This window comes from Salmo salar, chromosome ssa16, assembly GCF_905237065.1.
Source record: "Salmo salar chromosome ssa16, Ssal_v3.1, whole genome shotgun sequence".
NCBI classification, from domain to species: domain Eukaryota; kingdom Metazoa; phylum Chordata; class Actinopteri; order Salmoniformes; family Salmonidae; genus Salmo; species Salmo salar.
The window spans coordinates 14,939,165-14,953,196 of NC_059457.1; positions in this window are offsets into that span (position 1 = coordinate 14,939,165).

The following is a 14,032-nucleotide window of genomic DNA, read 5'->3' on the forward strand; positions in this document are numbered from 1 at the left end:
TTTAAATGTTTTACTCATGTTGGCTGCAGGTTTTGGTAGCGGGCCGTGTCAGTGGCACTGTATTGTCGTCAAGGCGAGCAAAGAAGTTGTTTAGTCTGTCTGGGAGCAAGACATCGTGGTCCGCGATGGGGCTGGTTTTTCTTTTGTAGTCCGTGATTGACTGTAGACCCTGCCACATACCTCTCGTGTCTGAGCCGTTGAATTGCGACTCCACTTTGTCTCTAAACTGACGCTTAGCTTGTTTGATTGCATGATCAAGCAGTGGACCAGGCCTTGGAGAATGAGAATGGACACCTGTACCTGTTCCTCCGCTTCCTTCTGGGCCTCTCACTGGAGTCCAATCAGAATCTCTTACGAGGCCTTGTGACACAGACAGGAAGTACAACGCAGAACAATGAGGAAATAGTTAAGAGAACAGTTGCGTACCTTTCAGACAAGAATGAACTTGGTGCCAACTCTCTAGTTGAAGACCTGCTGACCTCCCTGCGATTAGGAACTCTTTCAGAAACAAGACTACAACCTCACTAGTGTTCCGCACAGGCCTACCTGTTAATGATGTCAGAGGAGGTGCTGGAGGAGTTTGACCTGAAGACATAAAACATCAATGGAAGGTTATCAGAGGTTTCTGCCTGTATTGAAAACCTGCAAGAGAGGACTGTAAATTCAGTTATTGTGTTGATGCATACAGTATCATGCTGTTGCCATGTATTGTGCTGCTGCCATGTTGTGTTGCTACCATGTTGTCATGTTGTGTTGCTACCATGCTGTGTTGTCATGTGTTGCTGCCATGCTATGTTGTCGTCTTAAGTCTCTCGTTATGTAGTGTAGTGTTGTCTCTCTTGTTGTGGTGTGTTTGTCCTATATTTTTATTTAAAAAAAATGTAATCCCAGCCCCTATCCCTATTGGAGGCCGTTTGGTAGGCTGTCATTGTAAATAAGATTTTGTTCTTAACTGACTTGCCTAGTTAAATAAAACAACAACAAAAAAAGTAAATACGGCGGTTGGAACCAAAAATCTCACATTTGGACTCATCAGACCAAAGAACAGATTTCTTCTTATTGGTGTCCTTTAGTAATGGTTTCTTTGCAGAAATTTGACCATGATGGCCTGATTCACGCAGTCTCCTCTGAACAGTTGATTTTGAGATGTGTCTGTGACTTGAAGTCTGTGAAGCATTTATTTGGGCTGCAATTTCTGAGGCTGGTAACTCTAATGAAATTATCCTCTGCAGCAGAGGTAACTCTGGGTCTTCCTTTCCACGTGGCGGTCCTCATGAGAGCCAGTTTCATCATAGCGCTGGATGGTTTTTGCGACTGCACTTGAAGAAACTTTCAAAGTTCTTGACATGTTCGAGCCATAGTTCACATCAGGCAATGCTTCTTGTGAATAGCAAACTCTGTGTGTTTTATAGGACAGGGCAGCTCTAACCAACATCTTCAATCTCGTCTCATTGATTGGACTCCAAGTTAGCTGATTCCTGACTCCAATTAGCTTTTGGAGAGGTCATTAGCCTTGGGGTTCACATACTTTCTCCAACCTATACTGTGCATTTTTAAATTATGTATTCAATATAGACAAGAAAAATACAATCATTTGTGTGTTATTAGTTTAAGCACACTGTGTTTGTCTATTGTTGTGACTTAGATGGAGATCAGATCAAATTATATGACCAATTTATGCAGAAATCCAGGTAATTCCAAAGGGTTCACATACTTTTTCTTTCCCCTGTTTGTGTGTGTGGTGTGTGTAGGCTGAAGTGGCAAAATAGATATCCACATTTATGAACACAGGGTCACTACAGTTATTGTTATTTGTGGTCGTAACATTATTTTCAGATAATTCTATGAGTACGGGTGGGTGCAATTTGTTTTTACAGTGTAAGGGGAAGACCATGTTGGGGAAGGGGTTACATGGAAGACCATGTTGGGGAAGGGGTTACATGGAAGACCATGTTGGGGAAGGGGTTACATGGAAGACCATGTTGGGGAAGGGGTTACATTTCTTTCTATGACACCTCAAGTTGGAAAACCCCCAACAGAATCGTTGGGATTTTCACGCCTCATTAATGCCTCGTTAATGATCGAAAACTCTGCAATTGGAAAGAGAAAAAGGTACAGGGACAGTTGTTATGGAAATTAAACAGAACTTGAAGAAGCACAGCTGAAGGTTAAGAAGGAGCAATTGGCGCTAGAGACAGCTATTGCAGCATCCAGTGCTAAGCTGAAAGTGTTTAAAGACAATGATGATGCTCTGGATGGCATGGATGAATATTTCAAGGCCAAGATAGGATCCAGACGAGCCTCAAGGCAGAATGAAGAGTACGGAGACCATCCCTATGCACCACCACATAGAGGAATGGAGGGTTCCCTACGGCTAACCCAGTCGGCCCATACTACAGGAGCTTAAGACTACTCTGCGTCAGTCCCTACAAGAGGTGTGGATGTTGGCCCAGGTACAGAACGCCGCCGACCCCACTCCAGCAAAGAGCACCAGAGTCCTAGAAGATATTAGAGATATTTTTATCAAGTCATGCAGCGTCAGAACGAGATTACAGAGATGCTCTTAAAACAACAAAATTTGTCCCATCTCCCTCAGAGAGACGTACCTGTGTTCAAAAGTGACCCCCTCATCTACAAGTCAGGCTATAATGGTGTACATCGAGCCAATGTTTTGCCAGGTCAGAGTTCCTGAGGAAGATGCTCGATGGCGTTCTGAGTGAAGCCATAATGGAGTACAAAATGGTTGTGCATCTCTTTGGAGCCACATCAGCCCCCAGTTGTGCATCATATGCACTGTGAAGAACAGCTGAAGATGGAAGAGACAAGACAACACCAGGTGTGGTGGACACAGTACTTCCCACCACACAGGTATTTGGGGAAGACAGATCCTCACTGTAAGGAAAATACTTGGCTCTGTGCTAAGGTAACAAAGGGCTGGATTATGAGGATCTACGGACCATCCTGTGTGAAGTCAAAACCTTCATCAGCGATCGACCAATCACCAAGACATCAGATGACCCCAATGACCTTGAAATCATCTGTTGCTGCTGAAAACACAATCAGTTATTCCTCCAGGTGTATCCAAGAAAGAGGATCAGTACACGCCCCGTAGACCAATACATCTTTGATCTATTCTGGACAAAATGGACCCATGAGGATAGTTACCTTTCCTACAGGAGCGCCAGAAATGGTCCAGAACTTTGATGGAGACATCGTTCTCATCGTGGATGATCAAGCAAGCCCCCCGGAATTCCTGGATGATGGGAAGGATCATGAAGACGATGCCGGACTCCAGTGGTATTGTCCACTGCGTAAGTGTGAGAACAAAGTTCAGCACACTAGAGCGACCAGTCACTAAGCTCTGCCTGCTGTAAGAAGCAGTGTGAGAGCTCACTGAAAAAAGAAGACAATAAAGTCAACAAGAGACAAAAGAAACCCTAGTCAACAAGTGACAGAAGAGAAAACCAAGAGAACTAAAGTATTGGTTCAGTCTTTATTTAGAGTTTTATGGCTCTAGTCTTAAGTTTAAGTACTTGTTATGCTCCCCGACTAGCAAATTAGAGGCCGGAAATGTAATAGCCATAATACAGATAATAGCATTTTGCTATTTTAAGTTATTACAGTATTATTCTTAATATATTTCCATGTTTGAATGTTAATATTTACAACATTCCATAATGGACATGTATAGGAAAACCCTCTGTTAGAATGCTCCATTAGTTTAGCCTGCGTGACGTCATATCCCTGACATCATTGTTTAGCTCAATAGGCAAGAAGAAGTATAAGGAGCAAATCAGTTTTTGACTGTTAAATTCATTTTCTTTGTAAACTTTTTATTAATTTATAAAAGGTCAAATGGAGAAGCTTTTGAATGTTTTTATTCACGTCAGACTCTCACTGCTGACTGCACCACTAGAGAAACAGTTCCTTTCTATTCCCATATAAAGAATATTGTATAAATGTACAAGACTGGATTGACATTCATTGTCACGGGACAGTTTTTTACTATATTGATTTTCAGAGAAACATAGCAATCGCCTCACTGTTTAGAAAGTTATATTGCTTGTAAATAACATCCTAATAACTCTGAGGGTAACGAAATGTTGTCTGCCTCCTTGAGCTTATATTATAATTTGAGTTTCAGTTGCCACAAATGATTGCCATAATAAAAATCTAGCAAAATTATCCTTTGGAACAAAGTCTCCAACTTGATTTAAATTGGTTTAAGGAAGTCCCAGTTACAGTAATAAAGAGACCAAAACTGTCACGTCCTGGCCAGTAAAAGGGGTTATTTGTCATTGTAGTTGGTCAGGGCATGGCAGGGGGTGTTTGTTTTGTGTGGTTGGGTATTGTGGGTTTAGGTTCTAGTTTTCTTATTTCTATGTTTATCTAGCTTTTCTAGTTCTATGTGAGTTTTGTCATTGACCTACAATTAGAGGCAGCTGGTTGTTGTTGTCTCTAATTGGAGGCCATATTTAGTTGTGTTTGTTTTCACTGGGTTTTGTGGGTGGTTGTTTCTAGTATAGTCTATGCACCTTACTGGACTGTTTTCATCATTTGTTTTGTATTGATTAGGTGTTTTCTTTAATAAATAAGAGGATGAGCACTTTACCCTCTGCGTTTTGGTCCCCCTTCAACGACGAGTGTTACAAAAACTGGTTATGTAACCCCATCCAAATCACCTGTACCCCAGATACTATTGTATGGCCAGAAGATTCTGAAGCATTGATAAGAGCTAATTCAGGCTTGTCGATGTGGCCACAGTTAAGCTGCTTTGTTAGGGAATCATTGCCCAGCTGGTCTGAGCATCCCTGTCTGCTAGAATCAAACCCTGATCTGTTCCCAGACATTAAATAGAGACTTCTATAATCCAGTGAGTGGCATATCGATCATTAATTGTCTGGCTTCCATAGCCCCCATGCATGGGTGACTGCTGATGGGTTCAATGCCAAGCATCCTCCCTGGCTGGTCTCTCATTCCCCTGATCTCTTCCTGGTTCTCCCTGGCTCCTAGAGCATTCAAACACATGGACTCAAACTATGACGACATGTGGGCCTACAGTGTGTAAAATGGGATCATTTGGAACAGCACGTGTCAGTCTGCAAACGGAGAGCTGGCATCCTATTGTTTGTGACCGTGGGTGTTATAAGTAACATTAGGGAGTGTGTTAGCGATGGGGAGAGTGGTGGCAGACACTGGTCGTCTAGAGAGAGTCATGTGTCTGAAATGCATGTGGGGTAAGTCTTTTATAACAAATTTAAAACACATGTAAAGGATAGAATATTCATAAACACACCAAAATAAGGATGATTGAAAAGGCTGATGAACCTCTGAAATATACTGAATTATTCGACCATACTGTGCTCTGAAACTTTATCTGACACGGTAAAGATTTCCAGTTGATTCATACATTCATGGAAATTGCATGGAATTAGCTAAATGGAAATGAGTGTCTTCAATGTTAGAGGATGAAGCCCCTCAGGTCTAGTCCTTATAAAGGCTATCACCACATCTTCTCTGTATGTGCACTGCACACTGGATCTACGTGAGTATGGTATTGGCTGAAATGGTTAGTTGGACTCCATGCTGCTTGTATTTCTACTGAGCTTCAGTAATCCTTCCGTTAGTGTGTTATGGCTAAGTGCTTAGTCCCTTTAAGTGTGATGAATGTGCCATTGCCGTGTTGATTTGGAGATTTCTTTCAGCTCTTAGCTAGGCACTTTCTCTCTACTCAGAGGACGTCAGGGCAAACAGGGTAATCATGCGTTCCTAGCTAAGAGCTGAAAAGTGGGGGGGTTGGAGTGAACTTAGATAGGCGAGCCAGCAACCGGAAGGTTGCCAGTTCGAATCCAGGGTCTGACAGGAAAAAATGTAGGGGGAAGTGAGCTCACCAACCGGAAGGTTGCTGCTATCAAAATCCTAGATACCATCTCCTGCCGTTGTGCCCTTAAGCAAGGCACTTAACCCCCAAAACTGCACCACAGTGCAGCTGCCCTTGCTCCGAACACTCCAACCTATATATGTGTCTTTTGGAGGCATTGGGATGAAGTGGAAGTTGACCTTGTGATAGTAAAGCAATTTCTTATTCTCATGGCTTTGTAATTCATGTATGCTACACCTCATCAGCCCACGAAATAAGTGAGTCATACTGTGGGCCTTATACGTAAACAGCCTGTGTGTGATTGTGTTTGTGTGCGTACGTGCGCACATGCATTAGAATTTTATATAGAATCGGCATTAGCTGACACCATGTCGTCAGCTAATCTTCTTGGGGTCCATGCATGTGTGTGTGTTCTAAGCCATACAGCGAGCCCTGTCGACATGAGGCCTAATGAAACAGGACTATGTGTTGAGATCTCCTGGGGAGCTGTGGACTCTCTGGGGAGGTTCCCAGTGAACAACACCATTAAGCTCACTTCTTCCACCCAACCTTGAGGAGGGACGCATGGATGTGACACTGTTGTGATCCAACATGCTGATTACAGAGGGACCTGGGTCGGGGTGGATTGATGTAGGGATCATATGGTGGTTGGAGGCCTGGTCTGAGGGAAAGCCTGGTCTGCTGAAGGCTCTGGGTTGGCTCCACTGAGCAGCTTGCTGAAACTAGAGCCATGGCCGGTGGCCCACCGCTTGAGGACACACACTCTGGGCCAGTAGCAATGCAGCCACGCACTACCCATAAGCCTCCATACAAGATATTTGACATGTAGAAATGAATTGTTTTCCTTGGCTGTGAAAGGATAAGGTAGACATTGAGACCACAGGCCCATGTTTTTCTGTAACAGACCCTGCCTCCTGCTTGCCCCTTATGGCCCTACTCCTTCCTCCTGTAATACTTGATGTCTGACCTGCAGTATATTATTAAAACAAATCTCAATGACCTCTGCCTGCCTTTGAGGTTACATGCACTTACAGTCAACCACGCCTTGACCCTGTTTTAGTTCAGCGACGTAAACTCCCATGCTTTTAAGGAGAAATATACACTGAGTGTATAACAATACATTAAGAACACCTGCTCTTTCCATGACAGACTGACCAGGTGAATCCAGGTCAAAGTTGTGATCCCTTATTGATGTCAGCCTTGAGACAATTGAGACATGGATTGTGCATGTGTGCCATTCTGATGGTGAATGGGCAAGACACCAATATTTAAGTGCCTTTTGGACGGGGTAGGGTAGTAGGTGCCAAGAGCACCGGTTTGTGTCAAGAACTGCAACGCTGCTGGGTTTTTCACGGTCAACAGTTTCTCGTGTGTATCAAGAATGGTCCACCACCTAAAGGACATCCAGCAAACTTGACACAACTGTGGGAAGCATTGGGGTCAACATGGGCCAGCCTCCCTGTGGAATGCTTTTGACACCTTGTTGTCAGCAAACTTAATGATGGTGATGGAGTCGTGTTTGGCCACTCAATTGTGGGTGAACATGGAGTACAGGTGTGTACTTAGTCCCCTCCTGTACTCCCTGTTCACCCACGACTGCGTGGCCAAACACGACTCCAACACCATCATTAAGTTTGCTGACGACACAACAGTGGTAGGCCTGATCACCGACAACGATGAGACAGCCTATAGGGAGGAGGTCAGAGACCTGGCAGTGTGATGCCAGGACAACAACCTCTCCCTCATTGTGAGCAAGACAAAGGAGCTGATCGTGGACTACAGGAAAAGGCGGGCTGAACAGGCCCCCATTAACATCGACGGGGCTGTAGTGGAGCAGGTCGAGAGTTTCAAGTTCCTTGGTGTCCACATCATCAACAATCTATCATGGTCCAAACACACCAAGACAGTTGTGAAGAGGGCACAACACCTTTTCCCCCTCAGGAGACTGAAAAGATTTGGCATGGTTCCCCAGATCCTCAAAAAGTTCTACAGCTGCACCATCAGAAGATCCTGACTGGTTGCATCACTGCCTGGTATGGCAACTGCTCGGCATCTGACTGTAAGGCGCTACAAATCAAATGTATTTATATAGCCCTTCGTACATCAGCTGATATCTCAAAGTGCTGTACAGAAACCCAGCCTAAAACCCCAAACAGCAAGCAAAGCATGTGAAAGAAGCACGGTGGCTAGGAAAAACTCCCTAGGAAAAACTCCCTAGAAAGGCCAAAAACCTAGGAAGAAACCTAGAGAGGAACCAGGCTATGAGGGGTGGCCAGTCCTCTTCTGGCTGTGCAGGGTGGATATTATAACAGAACATGGTCAAGATGTTAAAATGTTCATAAATGACCAGCATGGTCAAATAATAATAATCATAGTAGTTGTCGAGGGTGCAACAAGCACGTCCGGTGAACAGGTCAGGGTTCCATAGCCGCAGGCAGAACAGTTGAAACTGGAGCAGCAGCACGGCCAGGTGGACTGGGGACAGCAAGGAGTCATCATACCAGGTAGTCCTGAGGCATGGTCCTAGGGCTCAGGTCCTCCGAGAGAAAGACAGAAAGAGAGAATTAGAGAGAGCATATTTAAATTCGCACAGGACACCGGATAAGACAAGAGAAATACTCCAGATGTAACAGACTGACCCTAGCCCCCCGACACATAAACTACTGCAGCATAAATACTGGAGGCTGAGACAGGAGGGATCAGAAGACACTGTGGCCCCATCCGATGATACCCCCGGACAGGGCCAAACAGGCAGGAGGGCAGTGCATACGGCCCAGTACATCACTGGGGCCAAGCTTCCTGCCATCCAGGACCTATATAATAGGCTGTGTCAGAGGAAAGCCCATAAAATTGTCAGAGACTCCAGTCACTCAAGTCATAGGTATTTTCTCTGCTACCGCACAGCAAGCGGTACCGGAGCGCCAAGTCTAGGACCAAAAGTCTTCTGAACAGCTTTTACCCAAGCCAAAGACTGCTGAACAACTAATCAAATGGCCACCGGACTATATCCCCCCCCCCCATTTGTTTTGTACAGTGCTGCTACTCGATGTTTATCATCTATGCATAGTCACTTCACCCCTACCTACATGTACAAGTTACCTTTAACCTGTACCCCCGCACATTGACTCGGTACCGGTACCCCCTGTATATAGCCTCGTTATTGTGTTACTTTTTATAATTTTTTACTTTAGTTTATTTGTTAAATATTTTCTTAACTCTTCTTGAACTGCACTGTTAAGGGCTTGTAAGTAAGCAATTCACAGTAAGGTCTACACTTGTATTCGGCGCATGTGACGAATTGAGACTGTTCTGATGGCAAAAAGGGTTAGTGTTCCTATTGTTTGAAATACTCAGTGTACATGTACATAGTCATAAAGACTGTTTTCTAAAGATATATTGACTGCTTTTTAAAAACATGCTAATGCAACCATTGACTGTATATACGTATACAGTACTAGTCAAAAGGTTTGGAAACACCTACTTATTCAAGGGTTTTTCTTTATTTTTACTATTTTCTACATCGTAAAATAATAGTGAAGACATCAAAACTATGAAATAACACATATGGAATCATGTAGTAACCCAAAAAGTGTTAAACAAATCAAAATATATTTGATTTGTAGCCACCTTTTGCCTTGATGACAGATTTGCACATTCGGCATTCTCAAATAACATTTTATTGGTCACATACACATGGTTAGCAGATGTTATTGCGAGTGTAGCGAAATGCTTGTGCTTCTAGTTCTGACAATGCAGTAATATCTAAGAAATACCTAATACACACAAATCTAAGTAAAGGAATGGAATAAGAATATATAAATATATGGATGAGCAATGACAGAGCGGCATATGCTAAGATGAAATAGATAATATAGAATACAGTATGTACATAGGAGATGCGTAATGCAAGATATGTAAACATTTTTTTAAGTCAAATCAAATCACATTTTATTGGTCACATACACATGGTTACCAGATGTTAATACGAGTGTAGCAAAATGCTTGTGGCATTATTAAAGTGACTAGTGTTCCATTTATTAAAGTGGCCAATGATTTCAAGTCTGTATATAGGCAACAGCCTCTCTGTGCTAGTGATGACTGTTTTACAGTCTGATGGCCTTGAGATAGAAGCTGTTTTTCAGTTTCTCGGTCCCAGCTTTGATGCATCTGTACTGACCTCGCCTTCTGGATGGTAGCGGGGTGAACAGGCAGTGGCTCGGGTGGTTGTTGTTCTTGATGATCTTTTTGGCCTTCCTGTGACATCGGGTGCTGTAGGTGTCCTGGAGGGCAGGTAGTTTGCCACCGGTGATGCGTTGTGCAGATCGCACCACCCTCTGGAGAGCCCTGTGGTTGTGGGCGGTGCAGTTGCCGTACCAGGCGGTGATACAGCCCGACAGGATCCTCTCAATTGTGCATGTGTAAAAGTTTATGAGGGTTTTAGGTGACAAGCCAAACCAGCTTAATGAGGAATGCTTTTCCAACAGTCTTGAAGGAGTTCCCACATATGCTGAGCACTTGTTGGCTGCTTTTCCTTCACTCAACTCATCCCAAACCATTTCAAATGGGTTGAGGTCGGGTGATTGAGGAGGCCAGGTCATCTGATGCAACACTCAATCACTCTCCTTCTTGGTCAAATAGCCCTTACACAGCCTGGAGGTGTGTTTTGGGTGATTCTCCTGTTGAAAACAAATGAGAGTCCCACTAAGCGGAATGCTGTGGTAGCCATGCTGGTTAAGTGTGCCTTGAATTCTAAATATATATCACAGACATTGTCACCAACAAAGCACCCCCACACCATCACACCTCCATGTTTCACGGTGGGAACCACACATGCGGAGATCATCCGCTCACCTACCCTGCGTCTCACAAAGACACAGCAGTTGGAACCAAAAATCTCAAATTTGGACTCTTCAGACCAAAGGACAAATTTCCACCGGTCCAATGTCCATTGCTCGTGTTTCATGGCCCAAGCAAGTCTCTTCTTATTGGTGTCCTTTAGTAGTGGTTTCTTTGCAGCAATTCGACCATGAAGGCCAGATTCATGCAGTCTCCTCTGGACAGTTGATGTTGAGATGTGTCTGTTACTTGAAGTCTGTGAAGCATTTATTTGGGCTGCAATCTGAGGTGCAGTTAACTCTAATGAACTTATCCTCTGCAGCAGAGGTTACTCTGGGTCTTCCTTTCCTGTGGGGTCCTCATGAGAGCCAGTTTCATCATAGCTCTTAATAGTTTTTGCGACTGCACTTGAAGAAACTTTCAAAGTTCTTGAAATGTTCCGTATTGACTGACCTTCGTGTCTTAAAGTAATGATGGACTGTCATTTCTCTTTGCTTATTTGAGCTGTTCTTGACATAATATGGACTTGGTCTTTCACCAAATAGGGCTATCTTCTGTATACCACCCCAACCTTGTCACAACACAACTGGCTCAAACGCATTAAGAAGAAAGAAATTCCACAAATTCACTTTTAACAAGGCACATCTGTTCATTGAAATGCATTCCAGGTGACTACCTCATGAAGCTGGTTGACAGAATGCCAAGAGTGTGCAAAGCTGTCATCAAGGCAAAGGGTGGCTGCTTTGAAGAATCTAAAATCTAAACTATATTTTTTGTTTAACATCTTTTTGCTTACTTCATGATTCCATATGTGTTATTTCATAGTTTTGATGTCTTCACTATTATTCTACAATGTAGAAAAAAGTACAAATAAAGAAAAACCCATGAATGAGTAGGTGTGTCCAAACCTTTGACTGGTACTTTACATCTGGTGTAATAGAAGCAATTATTGGTACAATGATTGTCTTCGGATTTATTACTTATTTATACGAATATTGGACACAAAGATTGGATCCTGCTTTCTGGAAACAACAGTCTGCAGTATGAGAGGGGGCAGTCATTCTCCGCTGAATGCAACCTAAAATATGTATGTACACTGTTGTTTATATATAATATCTTTGGATTACATTTGCTTGTGTTGTTACAGGTTAGTGTTTTAGTGTTTGATGATGAATAGGCACATTTAAGAGGATGCATGCTGCTGACCTTGATGTCTGTTCTTTGGTGAGGAGAAAATATGACTATCTAGTTTTGAACTTTGAAACTGTGTACTGCTTGTGCTCAGCAGAATCTCAGCAGAGTGTGTTGTGGAGTAGTCCACTACGTTGGTACGGATTTGAAAACCACTTAAGTGACTAAGCAGGGAGACTGTCCCAAAGCTAGTGTTATTACCCAGGTAATATAAGGCAGGCTGGCAAGCTTCCACAAAGCAAGGTCAGGCATAGCATGCCAATGGCACTTTTTACAAGCTTCCACTGACAATAGCAGGTGACAGAAAAATAACAGCATTTCAAGTTTTCTTTCCTCTGTCTGGTTACTAGCAACACAGACCAGTGATCAACATTCAGGAATCTCCCGGGAAATTCAAAACTGTAATTGTTTGACAGAATTGTGTTTGAGGCATTACATTTCTTCCCATGGTTTCTTCCTAGTGCTAGTAATGTATGATGCTGCCTGATTAACTGAAGCAAAGAGAGCAATGGAGAGAGAGAGGCAGGGTTAAGTGAGGGAGAAGAGACGGACAGAGGGGGAGACAGAGAGAGAGACGGGGAGACGTATGAGATGGGGAAGATGGAGAGAAAGGGATGGAAAGCAGTGAGTAAAAGAGAGAGAGAGAGAGAGAGGGAGGTTGAGGTTTAGATCAGCAGACAGGCCAACGTGTGCCCCAGTCCCAGCAGCAGTTACAGCCCTACGGGGTTCTGGTCCTGACCAATGGCAGGTTTTACCATCCAGAGGTGCTAGGCCTGGTTGCCATCGTCGTTGCCTCCCAGCCATGCTCAGCGTCGCACGGGAAGAATAGACTTTCTCCATAAAGGAGCAGGCACTCTTTATGTCCATTCTGTTAAACATTTAAAGAGAAGAGGATTCTTCTTTGATCCCACAAGTCATTCGTTCCTATGATTGACTTCATCTGGGCTCCTCTTTTCTCATCCAATGCCAAAGCCTTTAGCGACGGGGATACAAAGAGATATTGTTGTATGCCATAACTAGGGCTCAATTTACAATATAGGATGTACAACTGCAGCTAAAGACATTCAAGTATCTTCATGTATGCTAACCCTTCCCAGTCTACACTCATTTCCTTTCACAATCCCAAAATGCGCTTTTTATTTGTTGTGCTGTCAAGGACAAATCAGGAATGAAAAGCTAAGCTAAACATATGGTCCTCTGTAACTGACAACGGAAGACCATAGAACATGAGCAAGATGGGACCAGTCTTAGCGTTACTGCATGATCCACTGGTCTTCTCAGCAGAAACAGCATGCCAGGGCATTGGGGAAAGAGTGGGACACCTTTCCTCTTTAGCCGTCATAAGCTCCCTTCATGTCAATGCAACTCCTTTGTGGGTTAATGGATGTATGCGTAAGCACCGAGCAGCAAAGCGTCGTCTTCAGTCACCGCCGTAGTGCTTCAAAAGAGAGTAATGAGGACTCATTGGTCCTGTTCATGTTGCTGGAAGGGGATAATGAACTTGGTCGGGTCACACAGAAGTTCATTTTAACGTCATAAAAAGACTGTGACTGGACATAACCCATACTGTATGACTTACATGGCACTTCTGTTTAATGTCATGAATTGGACAATTTGGGGACTGTTACGTGTTACGTTTTTCTTGCTCCCCATTTTCCCATGTTTGTGTCCTAGGCATTACAGGTGTACCTAGTTGCGGCTGACGATGGTGGGCGTGGCTGTAGCTGATTGAAGAGAGGATATCTGTTTGTCGTGTGAAAAGAGAAGAGAGAGGACACACTTGTTTTGTTTGGCTAGTTGATGATTTGTTGTTTTAATTTGTCTTTGTTTCAGCCTGTCCTCCTGATGTACTCCACCCTACCTAGGTCCTGGAGAAGGGAAAAGGTAGACCTGCCCATGGGTGTACATTCCCACGTAGATAACCCATTGTTTTACACACTAGGTTAGCCGGGCGGGTGTCACCCTTGTATTTTTCTTGGAACCAGGTAGGACAGTGGGTTAGGGTTTAGAATGTGTTAGGAAGGATTGGGTGTGTAGAAGAGGAGGGACCTTTTGTTTATTTTCATTACTTGGACCCCGATCCCAAACATTCCCTTCTCTTACCTTCCCTGGTTGTGGTTGTTT